We start from the raw sequence: 13,391 nt of genomic DNA, 5'->3' as shown, positions 1-13,391 counted from the left end.
CACACATACCCTACAACACACAACCACACATACCCTACAACACACAACCACACACATCCACCAGCACACACACCCTCTCCGGGGATTTTGAACATGATCGATATATTGGTTCAGAATTTGTCTTTGTGCAATCCTTTTGTTAGGTAGGTCAATTATACTGAAATGGTATTCAGTGATATTAATCAAAAAACAAACAATATTAATATTCACATTACATACAATATCAAGTAAAAAAACAACAGCCAGTATAATGTTTCAACATTGTGTTTTAGGCTGCAGTTCTGTTGTAAACTAGCTGTATTGAAAGCACGCAACGGCATTTCAAGAAAACAGTTTTTTCCACTGTGTCTTTACCTCTTTTCTCCGTGGCAGTCATCTATAATTCAGGACCATCGTTTGGTTTAGCTGAAATGGAGCTGTGAGGAAACAAATGGGTTTGATGTGAGAGGGATGGACGAAGGTCAGGAATGCGTCTTGGTTAGTTAAGAGACGGTGTCCAGAAGAGTCTCAGAGTAGGAGTGCTAATCAACGATCAGATAATTGATCCGTTCAATGTGAAACCTGTATGAACGAGAATATAGAATCTTGAATAACATGTTAAACTTCACGCCTCTAATTGACTCATTATTGTGGCGGTTATAGTCATCATTGTTCTTCCTTTTGCAAGCCTTGTTGAGGACAACTGATTGTCATTCACATCTTTTTATGTTTCTATAGCTTCCAAGATAATAGAGTCATCTTAAAGTAATAGAACTGTATAACGAGGTCATATCTTTTTCTGGCGGAGTGATTATTTTTAAAGTTGTCTTCCGCTATTGTGGCTGGTCCAGTACTAGCTACTGATTTACCTGAAGGACACAAGGTACAGAACTCAGTCTAACCTTCTCTCCCATTGTTATGCTAGTCAGTAACAGCACGGTCCCCTAACAGGAGCAGCTGCTGTGGAAGAGCCTACCTCAGTCAAGAAAGAGTGCTCGAGAACGGAAGAAGTGATAGATATCGTAGGCAGTGTTTTCCAGGGATAGACTATGTCTGGAACACAGAGTTCCTTCCCTCTACCTCCCCTCTCCTTCTCCTTTCATGTCTCCTGTGCTGTTTAGCTGGCTGGCGATGGAATGTAAATGTTTCATATTCACTGATTCTTTGTAAATACACAGAAAGGCCACATTTGGCATTTTGCTGGGAGCCGAGACGTCAAGCATCGGGGACTGGAACTTAGAGACTCGGTACGCGTATGAGTCACCGTGATATGAAATAAGGCTGTCAAGGTTAACACATTAATATGGCATCAACGCGTGACATGTTCCTTGTTATATTGTTTATTGCTTTTGCTGCTGTTAATTACATTTCCAGTTCTGCACACTTCCAGTTGTATTTCACGCGGGGCGTTAAATGTTGTATGTTACAGTGGCCATTTTGTTAGTAGATGGAAAATATTTGATTAATTGTGAATGGCTTCAGAATTTATTAGGTTTCTGACAGCTTTAATATAAAACATCAGAGGATGAAATTAATAATTCTGTCACCAAAATGCAGATCAGAATGTTCAGGCCAGCATGATTATGACTGATGTTTTATATATAAATATGTTACAATTGCATGTTACCTTCATGTTACAATTCAGGGAAAATATGAAACCCAGTTTTGGATCCTATTATCTGGTACACAATGGTTGTGTGAGACATGTGTGTTTGTTATGAGTCCTGCCAGCCACAGAGACTTGCTGCAGAGAAAGGCTTTTGTAAATAATGACGAGAAACCCATTTCAGAAATGACCTGTTCAGTCTCTTGTTCAGTGAAACCACCTCTCTCCTGTCTGTATAACTCCTTAAGTCAAGCTAACATGTATTGTGTATTATGGTGATGGAAGGTGAGATGAAGCAGCTTTTGTGTTGCAGTGGCTTGGCCTTTGCTGTTTTTCCCTGTAATTATATTGTGGTCCGATTCAGAGTCTGACTGCTTCAGCCAGCAGGTCAGTGCCCTGAGGAACACAAAAGACTCTTACCACTTGCAGCTGCTTCTCTGATTGCTAGGTGAACACACACACACACACACACACAAACACCTCAAACCCTCCCGAAACAGAATCAGGATGGCACTGTTGTCATAGAAACAATGCAATCAGAATGAATTTTCATTTTTATCCAGGTTTTCCATGTCTCACCCATGCAAATTTAAATTCTTATTGTTAACTTGATGATATTTGTGTGTGCGCGTGCTTGTTTTGTTTGTCGTGTGCATGTCTGTCAGTGTGTTTTGAGTTGTTTGTTTGATGAATTATTAGTCAGCGTTATCTCAGAAGTATTAGTGTGACTGGCTCACTAACCTCATCTAGATCCTGCTATCCCAGAGGACTTTACAAATGAGCTGGTCAGGATCAGAAAGGAGGCATTTCTCTGACCTATCTTTGATCTCCTGCATTTTTTGTGCCTGCTGACTCCTGTTGGACAGTGGAGTAGTCTACTGAGACATTTATGAACTATGTTATTGTTGTGATGGTAGCATCGACCCCTCTGTAAAGCTCTAGTGTCGTGAATGAAGTAATAGTGCTGAATGCTCTATAACCTGTAGTAATGACTTATGGGCACATGGCTCCTCACCTCCATTGGTTCTATTCTCTGCCTCTCTTCTTCTCCACCTCTGTCTTCCAGTCTTCCCAATCCCCTCTGCTCTCCTGTGCAATGAGGCTTAATAGAGAGGGCCTGGTTGTGATCTGAATACTGAACACACCATCAAAGAACCCAGCGGACGGTGTTCTGAAAGGACTCCTCACACGCGCACTCATTCATCCACACACACACCGAGCCAAGCTCTGGCTTATCCAGATGATGATGCATGAAGACGTGACACCCCAGATGGTGATCTGAGTCCCCGGAGTCCCCCCTGCCTGAATCTCCATGGTGATATTGGAATGGAGTGGAACTTCCTTTCTGTCCGCTGTTTCCCTGATGCCATCGTCACTGACCCTGCTGTGGATTCTCCCTCCCGCTCTGTCTCTTTACCTCTCCTTCATTTCATCCCTCGCCGTCCATCTCTCACTCATTTACTGCCTCCCCCTCTGCCTCTCCGTGCTGTCCTTACACTAACATTAGTGGGCCAGACAGCTACTTAGCAGAGTTCTGCATATTTGAAGGACAGGTAACGGTTAGGAATGAACATTTTAATTATAGGGTGTGTTTTTACCCTTTACCCTTTGGGTTGAGCATGACATCTTACCCATCTGGTAGGAGCACTGAAGTGGCTCTTTAAGGCTGGTGAAACACTATGATGGAACATTGATTTTATTGATTTCATAGATTTCATTGATTTCATTGATTTTTCACAGTTTCCAATACATGAATTATGTTATTAGAACAGGAAAAAGTAGGAAAGAGAAAGAGGGAAATGAAAAGATTGAGAGAAGGTGAGGGAGAGGGAGAAAATGAGAGGGGGAGAGGGAGAAGTAGAAGTGAGGGAGAGGGAGAACGCAGTACAGCTTCACTGATGCAGTGTGACCCAGTTACAGACAAACACTTCTTAACAAAGTGGCTGGATGAATGCATCATGTTTGCTTACCAACCTCTCTCTCTATCTGTCTTTTCCTTCCTCTCTTCTGTCCATCTCTTGCTGTCATCACTTTTTTTCATCCTCTTTGTGTCTCTTATGTTCTCTCTTGTCCCTTCTATTTTCTCCTCTCTCTTTTCCATTTCTGCCAGTGAACTGCAGTAGATACTTTGTATTTATGTGTCTGGCCACCTCAGCACTGCCACCAGAGCCTTTCTCACATCCCTCTTCTTAGCATGGCTTATATGAAAGCCCTTATGCAAACTGTGGCCCACTCAATCGTCAACAGTCACTTCACTCTATCCACCATCCTCCGCTCTATCCACCATCCTCAGCTCTATCCACCATCCTCAGCTCTATCCTCCATCCTCAGCTCTATCCTCCATCAGCTCTATCCTCCATTCTCAGCTCTGTTCTCCATCAGCTCTATCCTCCATCCTCAGCTCTATCCTCCATCCTCAGCTCTATCCTCCATCCTCAGCTCTATCCTCCATCAGCTCTATCCTCCATTCTCAGCTCTGTTCTCCATCAGCTCTATCCTCCATCCTCAGCTCTATCCTCCATCCTCAGCTCTATCCTCCATCCTCAGCTCTGACACAGTCTGAAACAGATTAACACAGCCTGACACTGACAGACACAGCCTGGCAGAGAATGTTCAGACAATATATTAGAGTGTGTTGTGGCTAGGTCTGAATAGATACTTAAGTCAGTAAAAGAAGGCAATGCATCCGTTGGCTGGTACTTTACAGAGGTTTTGCTAAAAGTGGCTTTCAACATTCAATCCTCAACGGCTTTTGGACTACAGATTGCGCTGTTCTCTCGTCTGGGTTGTAGCAGATATAATGGGTGAAAGCAGAAGGCATCTGTCGACTTTGACATATGATTTGATTTAAAATATATTGTAAACATCTAGGCTCACTGTAAAAGCCTTTAGCATTGGGTTTCACCTTTTAAAGTCTACTGTATAAGCTTAGCTTCAGCCCTATCTATAAAACTGGTCCATGTCCTCTGACTGCAGCCCACAGCTATCTCTGCCTTAAACCCAGCCCTGGCCAGATTCCTAGCCTATCGGGCCGTGGCAACAGTAGCTTTCTGGAAGGCAGACTTCCTCAAATTGAGCCGACAGGTCAAAGAGAGCACACACGCACACACTCCTATACACACACCCCTCCCACCCCATGGAGGGAGGGAGTAGGGGAGTCACAGTCAATGACGCTGGGCAGGAGAGGCAGAGAGAGGCAGAGAGAGGGCTGCCAGGTCCCCTGCTCAGAGCATTGTGCACTGGCACGCTTACACACACTCCTACACAGGGACCGAGATAGAGGAGAGGCTGTGTCCCATTTGGGAAAGGGCAACGGGAAGTAGGACAGCCACTGGAACGCAATAACGAAGGAGAGAGAGGGAGCGAGGGAGGAGAAAGGAAAACCGGAAGAGAGAGAGAGAGCAAGAATAGCGTGTGAGAGAGCGCTGGACCGCCGATACTCCGCCCCTCGCCTCGAAGCAGCCGTAGCAAGAGGTAGGGGAACAGAGAGCCAGAAGGAAAACGTAGAGGAGCGGGCAGTAGTCGGCAGGGGCCGGGCGAAGAGAAACCGGAGCCGTCCGCTCCACCCTCCTAATTCTCTCCAGCATAATCAGTGTCTCACTTTACGTCGGCCAGCCTTGACAGATTGTTCCGGGGAATTCTGATAATGTCTGGTGAGTGTTCCGCTGCTTTTCTCATGTCACTCACTGGGTGTGCGTGTCTGCGTGTGCACGTGCGCGCGTCGGTGCCAGCGCGCGTGTTTGTGTTGGTGTGCATGAAAAGAGAATAGGGACATAAAAGGAGAAGGGGTTTCATGGAGATCCCAGGTTTTAGTTCTGGCTCTGAGCACTGTCCTCTCTCTTAAGATGAATATTACCAGTAAGCTTTATTAGAAGGACAGGATATGATATAGTTTGCCAAATATAACATAGGAAAATAATAATTATGTTTGGGTGTGAGTACCTGCGCTTCTTATGTAAACACTATGTAATGTATTTAACATGCAATCATGTGGAGTTATTCTCATCTCATTGTCGGAAAGTGAAGTAAGCCCTTCATATTATAGCTAGTGTCAGTGCTGATCTCTCTGCCACATAAATAGTGTACCGAGAGAAGCACATTCTAAAATATTACTACTTTATGTATTTTATGTTTTATTATTTCACTATATTAATGCTTAGGCAATACCTACGCGTTGTTTCCCAAGCCAATTTGAATTTGAGAGCGAGTGAGACAGCAGGAGGGAGGGAAACTGTCTGTGGTGTGTTTGGTGAGACAGAGGGAGAGACGGAACGTGTCTGTGAGGTGTTTGGTGAGACAGAGGGAGAGAGGGAAAGTGTCTGTGGTGTGTTTGGTGTGTTTGGTGAGACATGGAGAGAGGGAAAGTGTCTGTGGTGTGTTTGGTGAGACATGGAGAGAGGGAAAGTGTCTGTGGTGTGTTTGGTGAGACATGGAGAGAGGGAAAGTGTCTGTGGTGTGTTTGGTGAGACATGGAGAGAGGGAAAGTGTCTGTGGTGTGTTTGGTGAGACAGAGGGAGAGAGGGAAAGTGTCTGTGGTGTGTTTGGTGAGACAGAGGGAGAGAGGGAAAGTGTCTGTGGTGTGTTTGGTGAGACAGAGGGAGAGGGAAAGTGTCTGTGGTGTGTTTGGTGAGACAGAGGGAGAGAGGGAAAGTGCCTGTGGTGTGTTTGGTGAGACAGAGGGAGAGTGGAAAAGTGTCTGTGGTGTGTTTGGTGAGACAGAGGGAGAGAGGGAAAGTGTCTGTGGTGTGTTTGGTGAGACAGAGGGAGAGAGGGAAAGTGTCTGTGGTGTGTTTGGTGAGACAGAGGGAGAGAGGGAAAGTGTCTGTGGTGTGTTTGTGGGGAATAGTCAGCAGCCGGCAGCCTCTCCAGCCCCGCAGTACAAGAAATCAGATGACCGGCCGCCGTGCTGTGAGGTCACTGGCTGGTTTGGGCTGGTGTTCTGGAACCGTTGTCAATATGAGGTCATTATTTGACCCCTAGCAGAATAGTGTGAGGGATACGGATACTCCTGGAAAGGATGAGAGGACCGTGACCGCTAACTTCATTTACAGAGACACTGTCCCTTTCATACAGGAGAGGACTGGAGATGCTAGCATTAACTGGTTGACTACCTGTCTACATCACTCTCTGTGTCTTGATCTCTGAATCTGTCTGTCTCTACTCTGTGAATCTCTCTGTCTATGTATCTCTTCCTCTTTTACACTTTTCTCTCTTTTTCTGTCTCTCCCTGTCTCTATATTAATTTCTCTCTCTCTCTCTCTCTCTCTCTGTTTTTAGTGTTTAGTAGAATCAGGAGACATTACATTGTGATGTACAGTACATACATCAAGTAGATAATATGGGTTTTATTTATATGGGCTACATTTGTCCATTAGATTTTTGTGTTGTTCTAATTACAAGATTATTTCAGATTGTCCTTTTCCATCTTGTGTTATTGGTTGTGTTGATAAATTTGTTGTGTTGTTGATTTTGTTGTGTTGTTGAATTTGTTCTGTGGTTGATATTGTTGAGTTTTTTGTATTGTTGTGTTGCTGATATTGTGGTATTGTTGATTTTGTTGTGTTATTGATTTTGTTCTGTGGTTGATATTGTTGAGTTGCTGATATTGTTGTTGCATCCAGAGAGGGATTTTTGAGATACGACGCACTAGCCTGTTGTACTAATGAACGATGTGTTCATTAAAAGATACACTAATGTAGGTTTTGATTGATTTCTTTTGATTCAACAAATAAAAATAATGACTAGAGACGTCCTGTAGAGGAGAGAGCTCCCGTTAATTATCCCAGAATATAATAAGAGGGAACAAAACACTGTGATAATAAAGGATCGTAAAACAGTGGAGCTGAAGGGCATTCTAAAGACAACAAGAGTCCATGGTTCCTGACGGTATTCATCAGATGGTCTCGGGTATATTGAGCACATCCCATAACCTTAACTACAGTATATTTTACCTGTTAGCCTGCCGACAGCAGCTCTATGCATATCTGTAGAGAGGGGATGAGGGGAGAGGGCAGGGAGAAAATAATGGGGGGAGGAGGGGGAGGTGGAGGTGGAGGGGGGAGGGGAGTGCTGTTTGTTCGATGCCTGCTTTGTATGTTGCCCTCTCATAAACATAAATGTGTCAGTGCATTTGTTTATGAATGTCGGGAGACTATGAGATCTGGGTAACCAGCAGCCAAGTGACAAGAGGATAAGAGAGATCCGCAAGGGGTTTTCACGACCTTAAACAGAGAGATGGTGTGGATCTACAGTCGACTGTCCGTGAGCCCTTGTAGATTGGGTCATATACTCTGTGTGTATTCTGACCGTTTATTCACGTCTGATGGCTAGAGAGGGAGGTAGAAATGGGGACAGAAGGATGGGAGAAGGGCTGTTCATTCTAATGATTTCATATGAAGCGATGTGTTCACTTTGATGTGAATGAATGTATTGGTCTGTAGAGAGGGTGAGAGACAGGGAGAGAGAGAGAGAGAGAGAGAGACAGGGAGAGAGAGAGAGAGACAGGGAGAGAGAGAGAGACAGGGAGAGAGAGAGAGAGACAGGGAGAGAGGAGGGAAGCATTTCAGCATTGGAAAAAGCAGACGATGGAGGAATAAAGAGAGACGCCTGTTCATTTTCAAAGCACTCTTCATCCCATTGACTCCCTCCATCTCTCCCTCCATCCCTCCATCCCTCCCTCCATTCCTCCATCCCTCCCTCACTCCCTCTGTTCCTCCCTCCCTCTCCCTCCGTTCCTCCCTCCCTCCATCTCTCCCTCCGTTCCTCCATCTCTCCCTCCATCCCTCCATCTCTCCCTCCATCCCTCCCTCCATCCCTCCCTCGGTTCCTCCCTCCCTCCATCCCTCCCTCCGTTCCTCCCTCCATCCCTCCCTCGGTTCCTCCCTCCCTCCATCCCTCCCTCCGTTCCTCCCTCCATTCCTCCATCCCTCCCTAACTCCCTCTGTTCCTCCCTCCCTCTCCCTCCGTTCCTCCCTCCCTCCCTCTGTATTTAAGCTGTCATAGCCCATCGCTCTCGTGGCCATTGATTTGCAGAGAGCTGATGAAGCAAAGTGGATCCACAGTGCTTTGGACAGATGGAGGGAGAGATGGAGGGGCGGGGGAGGTCAGAGAACCCCTTTACCCAGCCTGGGGATATTGCTGGGGTTAGAGGTCAACACCGCTGGGGGGAGGAGCGAGGACCTCTAGAGGCAAGGGTAGACAGGCAAATAGGCCTGCATATGCATGCACACACACACACACACAAACATATACAGAAACATACCCACACAGATGGGTGGGAACCACTCATACAGTGGACCATGGTTCTAGGCAGGGTTTAGATGTAGACAGTCGGTAGACTGAATGGAAAGGTTTAATTATAAACCATTTCTGAGACTCAGCTCTCTTTTAGTCAGATCAAGAGTGAACATCTTCCTCTTCCTTTTGCTCTTCTCAACAGAAAGTTGTTGGGTTTTTTTTTCAATAATGTTAATTTAGTGTTTTAATGAATTCTCTGGAGTGTTCACACATTTCCACATTAATCAGTGTGATGCAGTGTAACTTGTCTTCACACAAAAACCCATTTTACATCTCACTTCTATGTCTCTTTCATAAGATCAGAGAAAAGCATGTGCTATTGATGGAGTGGAGCTGGGTCGTCATCAGTGGAGCCTTCCTCCCTCCGAAGGCCGCAGTCAATAGGAAGGAGTGAATGTCCATGCGAATAAAAGCTCCTACCAACAATCCTATAGGAACACATACACCCACACACTCAAAAACACACACACACACACACAAGCATAATCTCTTTTAGAATTGATGTGCTTTGTCTTTTGCAGTGGCTTTTTTGACTCTAGGGCTGCTTTGGAGAGGGGAATGGAGGCGGTCTATTAGTGCCGTTGACAAGACAGAAGGGCGGGGTTGTTTAATACTCCAACTCCCCAGAGAGAGAGAGAGGACAGGGGGGAAGGAGATTGGATGGGAGGTAGGGTGGTAGGTAAGCAAGTATGGGAGGGAGAACTGGGGAGGGAGGGAGAGTGAGGGGGAGGCATAGATGGATGGAGTAATGAGAGAGGGAGGGACGGAGTAATGACAGAGCTAACTCTCTTTTCCTTTACTTATTTCTATCCTCTATCTGTGTGGTTGGGATTTAAACAAGTTGATTTCCCTGGTGTGGTATTGAGCTATAGTGAGATCCCCTCTCAGAGAGACATCCGTTAAAACACTCCTGTGCTCTTACACTGGCACTGCAATCATGGGAAAGTAGAGAGGGTGAAAGAGGGAATGGTAGAGAGAAATGATGGGAGAGGAAGAAAGAAAGGATTGGAGGGAGAGAAATTACGGGAGAGAGCGACAGAAAGGATTGGAGGGAGAGAAATGACGGGAGAGACAGAGAGAGAGAGAGAGAAAGAGGTTACCCCTTGGCCTAACGCGATTATTCCAGTTTATTTCTTTATTGCCGGGTGAATTTGTCCTTATATTGTTCTGTCTTTCAGTCCTTTTCGGCAGCAATGTTGGTTGAGTTCAGCCGTTCTGTGGCTCTCATCTGTCTAACCCTCACTCCGTCTATGTCCTCCACCTCTCTCTCTTTCACTCGCTTCCTCTCTGTCCCTCTGTTTGCCTTTGGTGGAGGCCTGTGGGAGCCTGCCTGGAATGCATGTTGTCTACAGCCCTCTGTCAGTCAGTGGTGCAGGGTTATGTTCTGTCTGTTGAACAGGTTATGTGTTAGTAGGAGCCAGGGGATAACCTCTTAGAGGGGCAGGGCTCCTGGAGGGCTCTTCACAGGCTCTCAGCTCTCTAACGTCTTCTCTTCTTTACCCCATCATCTCTCTGTCTGCCTCTACACACTCCCCCGCCCCCTGGGCCCCCTGTAGAGTACATACACACACACACACACACACACACACACACACATACACACACACACACACACACACATACACACACACAGCCATGGTTATCGCTAAGTACACAAAGTAACCAGTTAAATCCTGTGTAGCACATTTTGTAGAGCATGGCGCTTGCAATGCAATGGGTGTGGATTTGATTCCCACAGGGGACTCATAGGAAAAAGTATGAAAATGTATGCACTCATTTGGGGTCTGGTTAAGAATATCTAATTCTTTATTAAAGGTTAAAGAAGGAGGGTCTGGGTGACTGCAAATTACGGTTTGCCAAACAAACTGTAATTTGGTGGCCTGCCGTGGCTCCAGGGTCAGAGGTATTTAAATTGCCATATTTCCCCCCAGAACATAGTGAGGTAGATGGTGAGGAAGATGGTGAGGGAGTCAAAGAAGAACCCAAGGAGCATAGTTTCAGATCTACACAGTCTAGGTGTTATCTAATTTCAAAATCAACTGTCAGAAGCCACCTCCTTGTCAACAAGCTCTGTGGAAGGGCTGCACAATAGAAACCCTTACTGAGCCCAACCCACAAACTGTTGCACCTGGACTTGGCCAAGCATAATTGGAACTCCAACTGGAATCGTGTGTTCCAGTCCAATAACATAGAAATGTAACTCTTGGTCCATGCAAATTATTGGCATGTTTGTTGACAATAGTGGACTGCCTACAAGGAAGCACCTGATACCCACAGTAAAATATGGTGTTTGATCATTGATACTGTTTTGCTGCTAGTGGTACTGAAGCTGATATTAAAATTGATGGCATAATGAATTCCACTAAGTACAAGGATATTTTGGGCCAAAACCATGGACATTTCAACATGAAACATGGTTACAGGACCACAAAATCCATCTCCGGAATTGAATACCATTAAAAACGTGTGGTCTGAATTGAAGAAGGTTGTCCACATGCACATATCTACAATTGTCTTGAAATATGCTGCATGAGAGAGGGGCCTCTGTCCAACTTTACCGGAAGTTAGTTGTGTATGTGTTCACAATTCAGATTATACAGAAATGTGTTTAAAGATATATAGAGTGCCGATCAAAAGTTTGGGCTCAGCTACTAATAATTACGTTTTTTTCTTTAATTTCTACTATTTTCCACATTGTAGAATAATAGTGAAGAAATCTGCAATATGATACAACACATATGGAATCATGTAATAACCATTTTCTTTCAAAACAAATAACAAATTACTTGTATTTTAGATTCTTCAAAGTAGCCTCTCTATGCTTTGACAACCTCATTGCACACTCTTAGTATTCTCTCAACCACCTTCATGAGGTGGTCAACAGGAATGCTTTTCAGCTGACTTGAATTCAAACTAAAGCCATTTATTTGGATAGTATGTGTTTATTTGTATATATATAGTGACACTTGCAGATAAATAGACAAGACAAAATAGGTCTCTAAAATAAACAAAGCTGGACTTTATTTTTTATTATTATATTATAAGATTTTATTTTTCTGGAGTAGATCAGTCGTGAGCAATACGACATAATCTGTAAACCAGCTATATTAGCATAATTTCAACCGTCTTTTTCTGTTTTATATTAAATGCGTGCACATCGACACACCCACACACACCCTCCTCACGCAGACACACACCTTCCTTACGCAGACACACACCTTCCTTACACAGACACACACCTGCAGTGGGCACCGTCACCCACAACCCAGGACAAATAAATAAGGCTGCAAATCGGTGCTACGCCAGAATCAAGAGGGAACATAAGTCCACAAACCCGTACCTCAATTCCCTCAGCCATCACAGGGCTTTATTTTTAGCCTTTTTTTTTCAGTTTAGAATGACTCTGTCAAGTGAAATATTTTACAGATTTCAAGACAAAGCAACAGTTCACTCCCATGATTTGCTAACTGGCATTTATTAAATCAAGATTTACCAATATAGAGTGCAGTCTGTAAGAATTTGGACAGTGACACAAGTTTTGTAGTTTTAGTCTGCACTCTGGCAAATTTGAAATGAAACAATGACTAACAAGCGCAGACTGTCAGCTTTAATTTGAGGATATTTACATCCATTAGCTGCGAACTGTGTAGAATTGACAGCCCTTTTTTATGCATAGCCCCCCCCTTGACGACCAGAAGTCCCCCTTCCTGTGTATACACTACCATTGCTAGGGCTCACTTTCAGAAGACTCAGAAATGTCTGTGGGTGAGGTCGTTTTGGATTCTCTGAATGTTATTTATTGAAATAGACAGCAAAGTGCATTCACAACTGCTGGGTTTTTTCTATGATTAGCAAACATATGGAGATATGGCATTTGTTCCACCATGCTCTGTCTTCCGCTCTACCGAATACAAATACATTTCCATATATAGAGTAGTCCTCCAATGGCATTTTGACTGTAAACAGTCTGATTACACCATGTGGTTCGGTAAAGTACGTTTATAAAGGGGGAAATCCTCCCAACATATTGTTCTGAACTCAGTCCTGAAACTAATCTTGGTGTTGTAGTTAGACTTTAACCTGTCAAGCCTGCTGTAAAACTCTGTCCTAGACAGTTTGTCTATAATAAGAGGCTAGTCCAGTGTACTGCACAGTAATAAACACGCTAAACCCCTTTATGTTTCGCCTCTTGCCGGCAGATTATAGCTTGTCTCAGTTTGCCCTGTGTTGTAAGACAACTGTTTCATAAGGTGTTCCTCGCCTTGGTTGTGCCTCCCTTTAACCTGATTACAAAGTCGCCATTCCCCTTGCTGACCCGATTTCACACTTTGTGGCCGTCTGTCTACAGGAGGATGCACTGTGTTACCATTATATATTTCAGTAACGTCAAGCAGAAACCATTACACATTCAAGAAAAGAGTCTCCATGTTGACAGTACAGTAACAGTGGCCCTACTGTGAATAAGAAGCACTGGAGCAATTTGCACCTCGTTATTTGAACAGGATGGGGT

At 44.5% G+C, this 13,391-nt stretch overlaps 1 protein-coding gene across 8 annotated transcripts in view; it reads left to right on the top strand.

Annotated features, from left to right (window-relative positions):
• LOC105015240 (disabled homolog 2-interacting protein) overlaps positions 1-13,391 on the top strand; it is a 191,230-nt gene that overhangs the window by 117,713 nt on the left and 60,126 nt on the right. The window contains exon 1 of one of the 8 annotated variants that reach the window (XM_010878244.4): positions 4,773-5,238. The exons of the other annotated variants lie outside the window; for them this stretch is intronic. The gene's annotated coding sequence lies outside the window, so the exon portion shown is untranslated. Of the gene's footprint in view, positions 1-4,772; positions 5,239-13,391 lie in introns of those variants that run through there. 8 annotated transcript variants of the gene reach the window in all.

This window comes from Esox lucius, chromosome 14 (genome assembly GCF_011004845.1).
Source record: "Esox lucius isolate fEsoLuc1 chromosome 14, fEsoLuc1.pri, whole genome shotgun sequence".
Lineage (NCBI taxonomy): Eukaryota > Metazoa > Chordata > Actinopteri > Esociformes > Esocidae > Esox > Esox lucius.
The sequence above is the reverse complement of the archived record's forward strand: the minus strand, read 5'-3'. Positions and strand labels throughout refer to the sequence as shown.